Raw genomic sequence first — 10,718 nt, 5'->3', positions numbered from 1 at the left:
ATCATAACATAAATTGAGACAAAATGAGTTCATCTTAAATTTGTTTTAATATTGCATTTAACATATCTTTATATTGGATTCACATATTATGTGAATGTATGATATTAAATAAATGGTTGCTGGTAAGATTTATCCGATTTGTAGATTGTTAAACTTTACCTTCAAACCTATTGTTCTGAAGCTAAGCACTGAAGCTAAGCAGACCTGCTTAGTTACTTCGAGCATTCAATGGATAAGAATAATCTTATCGGGTGTGACTCAAGATCATGTGTGATACAAGTATTATTGAATTGAATTTGACTGAACTTCGACTGTTACGTATCGCCTTTTGATACGTTCAAAAAGTCACCAATGAATTTTGACTCATAAACATATGCCTTTCGTATTTCTTTTTTCTCGAAATATTTTCATCTACTAAATTGAATTTAACTGAACTTTGACTATCACGTATCGCTTTTTGATATGTTCGAAAGAGTCATAATCGAATTTCGACTCATAAAAATATGCCTTTTGAATTTCTTTTTCTCCGGAGTATTTTCATCTACTGAATTGAATTTAACTGAACTTCGACTGCCACATGTTATCTTTTGATACGTTCGAACGTCAAAATCGAATTTTAACTCATACAATACATGCCTTTTGTATTTCCTTTTTCTCGAAATACCTTTATCTGATATCAGACAATTACTAGAAGATTCTGTTACTACTTTAATTTATAATTAAACATTTATCAAGCTAAATTAAGATTTGTGTTTTTATTTTCCTATTTAAAAATTATGTGACGATGTTGATGAATTGACCTGCAATGACTTGGAAATCAAGTTTCATTTAAATTTCTTCATTATTTCTTGGAAACCCCTTAAATTTTTTATAAAAATTAAAAATTCATAATATATACAGTTAAATTTCTTCATAACGATGTTGATTTTTTTTTAATTTTATCGGCATTGATTTAACATAAAAAAAAATTGGTCACAAAGAACTTGAGAGTTATTATAGAATAGGGTTGTTATCAAAAAAGGAATTAAAATTTGAATCTTATGGGTTTGAGAATTTAATTCTTTTAAGTAATTAAATTTTAAATTAATAATTTGGACATATCAAAAGTTTTTTTAAAAAAAAATAAATACAAAATTTAGATCTAAACTATTAAGTTCAATTGAATCCATAATGTATTTTTTTGACTTTTTTGCTTTTCTTTTTTTTCTTCATATGCATATACTGTTGATGGCCCATAATGTTTGTATGAAATTTCTTCACAATTTCTGGATGGAATCGACCAAATGAGAAATATATGAGTGTAAATAATTAGCGCAATACTAGAAATTATAATTTTTTATACGGAAATTTTAGTAGGTTAATTGATTAGCTATTTTGAATTTTTATTTTTTCCACAACTTTTCCTTCTGCTTATTCCTTATAAAAAGAAGAGACCTTTTTCCACGAATAAATCCGCAGTAAAATCTATTTTTTGTTACAAATTTTCGACAAAAAATGGATCGCGAAAAATATTTTCCTGTAGGTTCCATGAAATCTTTTTAGGGATTTTCCACTATAATAGTTAAATATAAATTCTTGTGAATTTTTTTGGTAAAATTATAGGAAAACGTAATAAAATTTTCATGAAGTTCAAATCTGATTAATCATTTGATTAAGATTGGAAAGATCTTATTTATTCCACAATAAGAAATAAAATTACTTTGGAAGAATTTTTTATTTACTTTAGATAACAATAACAATAACATATCTCGTATGATTCCATAAATAAGGTCTGAAAATCAAATATTCGCAGATCCTATTTTGTTTTATTAGATAGAAATATTATTTTTAATAGATATTCAACGCAAAAGAAAGATATTTGACGTAAAATACATGTAAAACAATACAACTTATTAACTTGAACTAATCAATGATTGAACGAAATATTTTTTAATTTGTACTTCAACTTTTCATATCATGTTATCTTCTTGGAATTTCAATACGCCATTTTATATTATAACGTGCATCCAATTAATTATATATTATATTATATATATATATTTGTTAATTACGTGTTTGAAACCTTATGATTCACTCTATCATCAAGAAGTCAATATTTCTTCATCTTCAAGATAATGGTGACATATGAGGATTTTTTTTTTTTTTTTTACATATATACTTATTTTATAGCCTATGTGAAATTATTATAGGATAAAGGGCAGCCCGGTGCACTAAAGCTCCCGCTATGCGCCGGGTCCGGGGAAGGGCCTGACCACAAGGGTCTATTGTACGCAGCCTTGCCTTGCATTTCTGCCAGAGGCTGTTTCCAAGGCTTGAACCCGTGACCTCCTGGTCACATGGCAGCAACTTTACCAGTTACCTGAAATCTATACTAGTGACAAATAGCATATATTTCATGAAATTAATCGAGATGTCTACAAGGTGGCCTAGATATTATATTCTATCAACAACAACAACAACAAAAATAAAAATCTACCATAAAAAATTGTCAAGTTTTTTAAAACTCCATTATATATTGAGTTAAGATACTTTTGACATGTCAATTGTTAATAAATTATGATTTTAATCTATATGATATCGAATTAAGGATATTAAACATTTAATTAATCGAATTATTGACCTTTGATCCATTTGCTTGTGAATGTTTACAAATCTATCATAATTATGAATCGTTTCGCCATTTATTACTCACATGTTATGTTAAATTTGTATAATTACTTCATATTTTACAATAATATATATATATATATTCACATAAAAAGTTAAGAGATATATTACATTTTTTTATTTTCTTTAAAATTGATTACTATCATGACATGTCCAATGCATAAATTTTTTAATATGTTAATCATTCTTCAAAAGTTTAATTGACATTATTATCTTGTGAGGTAGGTATCGTCAAAGTAACTTATGTTAATTGTGCTTAAATAATTAAGTAGGGTCCAAATATAAAATCACATGGTGAACATTGCTAATGACGTGGAAAAAGGTTGTTTGATGTTATCCCTTAACGGAACGTACGTAGATTGGATTAATTTGCTTTTCATTAAAAAATATTTAAATTAAGTATATCGATTTATTAAATTTATAAATCAAATCAAACCAACAGAAAGTTATTTTTTTGTTCGATTTGGTTGGTACTTTTAATTTTCTCAATATTTCGATTTTCTCATTTTTTTTATAATTATATTGTGATTGAAAAAGATATCAAATCGAAGAAGTTGTTCCTTTGATCATGTGATTTAATGCAACATTTGAAGTTCTCAATCGAAGAGGCATCTGATATCATTATCACAAGAATAAGCGATTATATTGCTTAATGACATCTCAAAGTAAGTTAATTTTACTATTTTGATTATTTTTTCTTTATAACCATTAGACAACTGTAGTTTTTTAATTTGACTCATTCAAATTATCGTTGTACGGGGTTTAAAATAACATGGCTGCTAACTCACATGGGAATGTCAAATATGGAGAATTTGATGGAGACATTGTTGCAGCCAAAAAGTATTAAAAATGAGAAAAGGACCAGAAACCTCCTTTTACATTTTTTTTTATCACGTTTGATATTCGATATTTTATCGTGAAATTCTAATTAATTTAAATTTATCTTACAACTATGTTCCAGAGCCTTTAGTTTAGTTGCGGAGTTAGAAGCATTTTTTCCTTAAGGAAAAAAAAAAGTACCCCCATCATAGTGGAAAAACACTCCTTTTTATCATAATTGTGTTTATTTTCAAGATTAAGATCCGTGATTTTTAATTAAAAAAAATAAAATAAAAATCCTATACATCCTGCCACGACCCTTTTATGATTGAAAGCCACTCTTTGTATTAGATACTTTGTCTCACATAAAAAAAGTATTTTTGTATGATTTGGTGTTCAATATTTGCTTCGAAGTTTCAATTAATCAAGTTTCTTAATGCATAAAATTTATTAAACGCAAAATATTTTTATTTTTATTTTTAAGACTCGATGCTGAGATTTTTAATCAAAAGATAAAAAAAAAATACTTTGAAAAGTCATTCCTTATCTCAATGTGAGGACAAGTACTTTGATGAACTCATTTTCATATATATATTTTTTGTCTCACATTAAAAAAAATGCTTCCAAATTAAAGAATCCTACCACAACAACAACACAGTGAAATTTCACAACGTGGGGTTTGAGGAGGGTAAAGTGTACGCAGACCTTACTTCTACTAAGGTAAGACAACTATTTTTGAAAGACTCTCGACTCAAAAAAGCATAAAAAAGGTCAGATAAGGCTAAGAAATTCAAAGCAATTTGGACAGCAAATAACGAAAACTTTACAGATAAAATAAAGTAGTCAAAATACATAAAGTAATAAATAATAATAGAAATCAGAGCACGGGAAATCATAATGTGCTAATGGTCCTACTAATAAGGAAGAATAACAAAACTATGTACTAGCCTTCTACCCTAATGTGGGTCCTCCACACTCTCCTATCTAAAATCATGTCCTCGGTAAGCTGTAACTGATGATGGATCAATATATGATGGATCAAGAATCTTAATTAAACATTTCTAAAATAAAAAATTTAAATTAAGGGATCCATAAAAGTTTAAAGTATATATATTCTTAAGATCATGATTCATTGGTTCAAATCTCCTTTAAATTAGAGTAAATTGTAATTATTTAACACTTGGTTCCCCAAATATGAATATCTTTTATGTATCACAAACATGTGTTTGTATTATTTTAATTTTTAACTAAATAAATAATAAATCTCTCTAATAGTGAGTTGGACTCCTATTTTGCTTCTATATTAAAAAATAAACAAAATGGAATGGAATGTTTCAATAAAGAAACACTATGAAGTCATTTTTGCATAATAAGTCAATAAGTTTAGAAGGGAAAGTTTGGTTTCATCTTCTATTGTTTAATTATTTGGTATTCAATGTCTATTACTCGACTGATTTAGATTCACGTAGTGGTAGATCTATTAAGAAAGTAAAATGCTCCTGATTGAAAGATTTTTCATTCACAAGATTTGTTTTGTCAAATGCGAAATTAAAATTAAAGTTTTATCGATTCTGAACATGTCGCTGAGAGTTTCTCGATCTAAGCAAAAAAAATTAAATTTCCTCCGAATCCGTACCTAATAGTGTAGCTCTACCTTTGATACCTAAAACCTCTGATTAAGTGAGCAAAGGAAGGAATCTCAACTATCCATTTAGTATCATCTATTATCACATGATTTATTTGATCTTTCCAAACCAATTTTTAAAAATATTTTTTAATTGTTCTGATGTAATTTTGGTCTTAGTACGTCATGCAATAAATTCTATTAATTAAAATAATATCCATAAAAATATTTTCACATGGTAAATTTGTTGGTTCAATCTGTGAAATGTTGAAGAAATTTCATACAAATCATTATGAGTCATCAACGGTATACTTCTGACAAAAATTGAATAAATAAAGTCTAAAGTTAGGTGGCTAGGAAAAAATATTTGATTTTTTTTTTTTAGAAATTCATGGAACTTTCAAAGAATTAGTTATGAAATCCAAGTAGAACCTTTCAACAACATAATTTTTTTTATTAAAACAAAAAATTTTCGAATTGTGGTAGTATCTAATTATGTATTATGTATTGTTTATAAATGAATGAAAAATGAAAACTTTATCAATTCCCCAATAATAATTGTATATGATTTTTCTTTGAGACATTCAAATTATAAACAAGATCCTATTTTTGTAGAATCTTTATAATTAGCATTTCAAATTTTTAAAAATTCTATGTGATGTCTTTGCTAGTTTAAATTAACTTTTACATTGTTATTTCTTTACTACTAATAGTATAGTATGTATGTCAAATACAATATTTTAATTTGGTGTCCAATCAAATAAATAGCCGCTTTTAATATCCCTATTTAAAACATATATAGTTTTTAAAAATTTATTTAATATAGGAAAAAATATTTGATTGAGTGCTTTTTAAAAATTAATTACTGATTTTAGCGATATTTTTTATTTATTACCATTTATAGCAATATATAGCAATACTATGATAAATCTACACTTGTATTAAAAGTGAATTATGCATACAATATAAATGTATTATAAGTGTTTTAAAATATATATTATGTTTGTGTAGTAAGAAACTAACATAATGTATTATAAGTCTATTAAAGTATGTGATAAATATATTATCCATCTATAAAACTTGTATTATATATGTTTTATAAATAGTTCTCTGCAATATGTATTAAAACTGTATTATAAATGTATTATAAGTATTCAGTGAATTTTTTTTTTATTGCTATAAATGGTAAATATTTTCTTAATATTGTATATTTATGTAAGTTTCCCTTTAAAATATAGCATTTTGCTCAACCATGTCAGGTTGGCCCAAAGAAAGAACAGGCCCATTGGGCTCAATCACATAGTTGTCCAAGCCATGCATATAGCCCAACTAAAGCACAAATTTGTATGGGCCTTTAGACATTCATATAGATGTTTAGGCGAAATTTCGCAAATAACCACTATAATAAATTTAGTTAGGCTTCTTACCTATAGTTGACATATTTATGAGTTGTAGCTATAATTTAAGCTGCTTCGTTTATATAGTTCGCGGATAATTGAGATATTTTTGTATAAATTTGAAATAACGAATTTATACAAACACAAACATCTGAACTTTAAACAATTATACAAATTATATATACAAAATTACATTATACAAAAGCTATATAAATTATATCATACAAATTTCAAATTATACAAACATGCAAATTATACAAATTCAAACCGTAATTAAGGTTAAATGTTCGTGGCGAATTGTAAATTAGTTAAACTATAGCTATGTTAACTAATTAACTAGTATGTATTTGCTTATTCACGTAATTTTTTCATGTTTCAACGAGCAAATTACATGAATGACTTCTATAAGAGATGATTTTGAATTTTTGGTCCGCGCTTAACAATGTTTTTCCAAAAAAAATTGCCTTTACTTCGGAGAATTCACTTGACAAAATTTTTGTTGCCATCGATAATAAGTTGTGGTCATAAACTAGATTTTTCTATAAGATAAAAGTTCAAAATATTTCAATTAAGTCAAAGATCGTAAACCTACTCAATTGAAACATAAATTCAGCCTTATTGACAAAAAATTGCATGTGTATCTCAATTGTTCACAAATTAAGTCAAAGATCGTAAACCTACTCAATAGAAGACACACTATTCTCTTCCAAATCTCCAAAAAACTTGTTAAGTTTTAAAGGTATCTGCAAAAATGGATATCACGTTGAGACACTAAATGAAATAAATATTGAATAACTTGGTATAACCAAAGGTGTCTCAGGCCAGAAATATATTTTGGAAAAATTACCAACTTTGTCGTTTGGCCTATATTAATGCAAAAATTAATGCAATTGAAGCACATTTGATCGTAAACCAAAAATTTACTGATCTAAATACACTTGTGCTATGGCATGATCAAATATATCATCCTGAATCAATAATGATGAGACGAATTCTTGAAAATTCAACTGGACATCCGTTAAAGAACCTGAAGATTCTTACGAATGATAAATTTTCATGTGCTGCTTGTTATCAAGACAAACTAATTGCCAGACCATCAACCCTGAAGGTTGGCATTGAATCTCCTGATTTTTTAGAGCGTATACATGAGAATATATGTGGACCTATTCATCCACCTAGTGGATTGTTTAGATATTTTATGATCCTAATAGATGCATCATCAAGATGGTCTCATGTGTGTCTCTTATCATCTCGCAACCTGGTATTTGCGAAGTTGTTAGCACAAATAATAAGATTAAGGGTACAATTCCCAGATTATCCAATTAAAGCTATTCGTCTTGATAATGATGGAGAATTTAGATCCCAAGCTTTTGATGATTATTACTTATCAATTGGGATAAAAATTGAACATCATGTTGCTCATGTTCATACTCAAAATGGCCTTGCAGAGTCATTTATTAAGTGCCTACAATTGATAGCAAGATCCCGAAAACAAAATCGCCGATTACTGTTTGGGGTCATGCTATCTTACATGCAGCAACATTTATATATCTCAGACAGACAAATTATAATAAATACTCTCCATCACAATTAGTATTTGATCATAAGCCAAATATAACCCATTTATGAATTTTTGATTATGCGGTATACGTGCTTGTAGCACCACCACAACGTACAAAGATAGCCCTCAACGAAGATTTGGCATATATGTTGGGTTTGACTTATCCTCCATAATTCGCTATCTTGAACCGTTGACAAGAGACTTATTTACTGCTTGATTTGCAGATTGTCGGTTTGCTAAAACAACTTTCTTGCAATTAAGGGGAGAGAAAAAGGAACCCAAAAGAGAAATTGCGTGAAAAGTTTTATCACTATCTCATTTTGATCCACGTATCCGCACATGTGAGCAGGAGGTCCAAAAGATCATCAACTTATAGAAAATAGCAAATCAATTGCCAAATGCATTTACTGATTTGAAATTGATAGCTAAGTCACATATCCCTATAGTGAATATGTCTATCCGAATTGATGCCCTAAAAGGACCATCTACTAGTATCATAACTTTTGAATTCCAAACACGTCTGAAGCGTGGTAGGCCATTGGGTTCAAATGATAAAAATTCTAGGAAGAGATGCATGAGAAATAGTAAAGATGATACTACAAAAAAACCTCCTGAAGAAGGTTAAGATTTGAGTAATTCTGATATTCCTTAAGAATCAGTGAACCCGAGACTCAAGTGAATGAAGAATTTTCAATAATCCTGATATTCCTGAAGAATCAGTGAACTCGAGACTCAAGTAAATGAAGAACTTTCAATAAGTTCTACCGGTGATGAGATAAATTTAGATCGATCGAAAATTACAATTGATAATGTTTTTGCATATAATGTTGCACTTAACCTCATGCAAGATAGTAAAAGTCTTGAGCCTAAATTAATCAAAGAATGTCGACATAGATGTAATTGACCAGAATGGCAAAAGACAATTCAATCAGGATTAGACTCACTTGCTACACGTGAGGTTTTTGGACCTATAGTTCAAACCCCTGAAGGTGTAAAAGCAGTTGGCTATAAATGGGTTTTTGTGCGAAAACGAAATGAGAGAAATGAAATTGTAAGATACAAGGCACGCCTTGTTGCACAAGGATTCTCTCAAAGAATCGGGGTCAACTATAAAGAAATATATTTACCTGTTACAGATGGAATAACTTTTCGATATCTCATCAGATTAGCTGTACATTAAAATCTTGAAATACATCTAATGAATGTAGTTACAACCTACCTTATTGGTTCACTTGATAATGAAATTAAATGAAAATCCTAGAAAGATTAAAATTGCCTAAAACATATACTAAGTCTCGAAAGATGTACTCAATCAAATTGCAAAGATCATTGTATGGTCTGAAACAATCAGGTCGTATGTGGTATAATCGCCTTAGTGAGTACTTGATAAATGAAGGTTATATAAATGATGTCATTTGTCCATGTATTTTTATTAAGAAAACGGAATCAAAGTTTGTTATACTCGCCGTTTATGTTGATGACATAAATCTCATTAGAACCCCTAAAGAGGTCTAAAAGACGATTGAATATTTAAAGAAAGAATTTGAGATGAAAGACCTTGGAAAAATAAAACTTTGTGTGGGTCTTCAAATTGAACATTTAACAGATGGGGTTTTTGTCCACCAATCTGCCTACACTGAGAAATTCTTAAAATGATTTTACATGGACAAAGCACATCCATTAAATACTTCAATGGTTGTTCGATCACTTGAAGTGGAAAAAGATCCATTTCGACCTCCAAAACAGAATGAAGAACTTCTTGGTCTTGAAGTACCATATCTCAGTGCTATTGGTGTACTTATGTATCTTGCTAATGCAACCAAGCCTGATATAACATTTTCTATTAATTTGCTGGCAATGTATAGTTCATCTCTAACGCGAAGACATTGAAACAGTATCAAACATATTTTGCGATACCTAAAGGGTATCATTGATATGGGTTTGTTTAATACTAACAAAGGTTGTGCAGACCTTATTGGTTATGCACATGCAGGTTATTTATCACACCCACATAAAACTCGATTTCAAATAAGCTATCTATTTACACAGGGAGGAACTGCTATATCATGGCGATCTACAAAGTAGTCTATTGTTGCTACCTTTTCAAATCATGCTGAAACAATAGCAATTCATGAAGCAAGTAGAGAATGTGTTTGGTTGAGATCAATGATACAGTTCATCAAAGAAAGATTCGGCCTGAAAAATGATGTCAAAGTACACAGTTATATTCGAAGACAATGCTGCGTGCATAGCTCAATTGAAAGGTGGCTTCATAAAAGGAGACAGAACGAAACATATTTCACCAAAATTATTCCTTACACATGATCTCAAGAAGAATGGTGATATTGATGTACAACAAGTTCGTTCGAGTGATAATCTTGTAGATTTATTCACAAAGGCATTAACAACATCAATTTTTGAGAAGCTAAGATATAAGATTGAAATGCGTCGTCTCCAAAGTATCAAATGAAGTTTTCATTAGTGAAGTAAAAACGCGCTGTACTCTTTTTTTCTTAACCAAGATTTTGTCCCACTGGGTTTTACTGGTAAGGTTTTTAATGAGGCAGCACTCAAGACGTATTACCAGATGTGTGTACTTTTTTTTCCTTCAGTAGACTTTTTCTCACTGGATTTTTTCTAGTAAGGTTTT

This window comes from Solanum dulcamara, chromosome 6, assembly GCF_947179165.1.
Source record: "Solanum dulcamara chromosome 6, daSolDulc1.2, whole genome shotgun sequence".
In the NCBI taxonomy this organism is placed as follows: domain Eukaryota; kingdom Viridiplantae; phylum Streptophyta; class Magnoliopsida; order Solanales; family Solanaceae; genus Solanum; species Solanum dulcamara.
The sequence above is the reverse complement of the archived record's forward strand: the minus strand, read 5'-3'. Positions refer to the sequence as shown.